The sequence below is a fragment of the Miniopterus natalensis genome, chromosome 8, assembly GCF_054644295.1.
Source record: "Miniopterus natalensis isolate mMinNat1 chromosome 8, mMinNat1.hap1, whole genome shotgun sequence".
Taxonomy (NCBI): domain Eukaryota; kingdom Metazoa; phylum Chordata; class Mammalia; order Chiroptera; family Miniopteridae; genus Miniopterus; species Miniopterus natalensis.
Genome location: NC_142088.1, coordinates 59,842,895 through 59,844,280, shown reverse-complemented (window position 1 = coordinate 59,844,280; position 1,386 = coordinate 59,842,895). Strand labels below are relative to the sequence as shown.

Here is a 1,386-nt window from a genome sequence, read left to right as displayed (position 1 = left end):
CTAATTATTTGCAAATTCTAGGAGAATGAATGTGACCTCATGACATTCCTTGCTCTCAAGAAACTTAGTTGAGTCCAGGGCTTCTGACAAATGAGCAGGCTATTATAATAAAGTGTGAGAAGTACAACCATATGTTTAACTAGAGATTGTTAAGTGAGAAGTAAGAAAAACAATAACGATTGAGCTTTTATTATGTAAGAGGCTCTTGGCTGCTGTTTCACTACTTTCTATGAGTTGATGCCACCTAAATGGGACTAAGTACTCTGAAGTCTCCAGGGAATATTGAATTGCTAAGGAATTTGGGCAAAGACAAGCTGAAGTTTCCATTTCATGGATCCCTTGGGTACACCTTCACAGTTTGTGGATGTAGATATAGTGCTGAACTGGGGCAACTCCTGTGAAGACTAATTAATTAAATACTTCTACTACTGTAACTGAAACATTTCAGGAAGACACTATCAGATAATTTTTTCTTTATAATAAGAATATCAATGAAAAACTGGTCCTTTGGAAAGGAAATGTGGCATTACTGAACTGTATAGTCATTGTGAATACCAGCAATGAGAGTCTCACATATTAGAAGCTTGTACCAGAACATATTTTCACATTTGCAAGTCCTGATTTGGAGGAGGACCTCTCTAGAAACTTAAAGGTTGCCAGAAGGGTGAAGCAACATTGACAAAATAATTTAATCTAGCTGCATGATTCATCATTCACACAGTGGGATCTAAATACAAGAGTATCTTGCAACAGCTGAGAGTTCCTGTACAGCTGCTACAGAAACATACTTCAGCTGGCAAAAGAGCAGTCAAGGTCTTCTGTTGGACCCGGTGTCGTCAATTCTACAAAATGAGAATATCCGTTAGAGAACGTAACACATAAAGCACTTCTCACAGTAAGGGGATTCCTAGAGATTCATGGGGAGACCATTGGAAAAAGTGGTCCTTGCTGTCTCTGAACTTGAAGAGGCTACTTACCAAAAGCGACTACCTCTGTACTTCCAAAGGTCATTAAAGGTGAAGAGCTGGTTATTGTCATACCTACCTGTAGATATTGGAACATCAGAAGGGAGCCTGTGCTACCTGGATTGCAAACTAAATTAAGTGAAGTTCTCTAGCTGCCTGGAGAACTGGTGGCTTGAAGAAAACTTGAAGAGGGTGAGAGAATGGGCATTGCTAAAATTGGCGGAACAGCATAGCAGGTGGAGGGAATGATGGCACAAAGGCTCTAAGGCAGGAAAAATACACCTAACATGTTAGAATGATATGAAGACCAGAGATGTCAGAGTGGCAATAGAATCTAGATAATTTAGGCTTTGTAGACCATTTAAGTCCATCAGCATTACACTGAGTAAGGGCTTTGAGCAGGGGATGTTATGATTGAACA

The 1,386-nt window shown here is 39.7% G+C and overlaps 1 pseudogene; it reads left to right on the top strand.

Moving 5' to 3' along the window:
• The first annotated feature begins 330 nt into the window (after nucleotides 1–330).
• On the top strand, nucleotides 331–1,117 carry LOC107524587 (ganglioside-induced differentiation-associated protein 2 pseudogene; annotated as a pseudogene).
• Nucleotides 1,118–1,386: the final 269 nt, after the last annotated feature.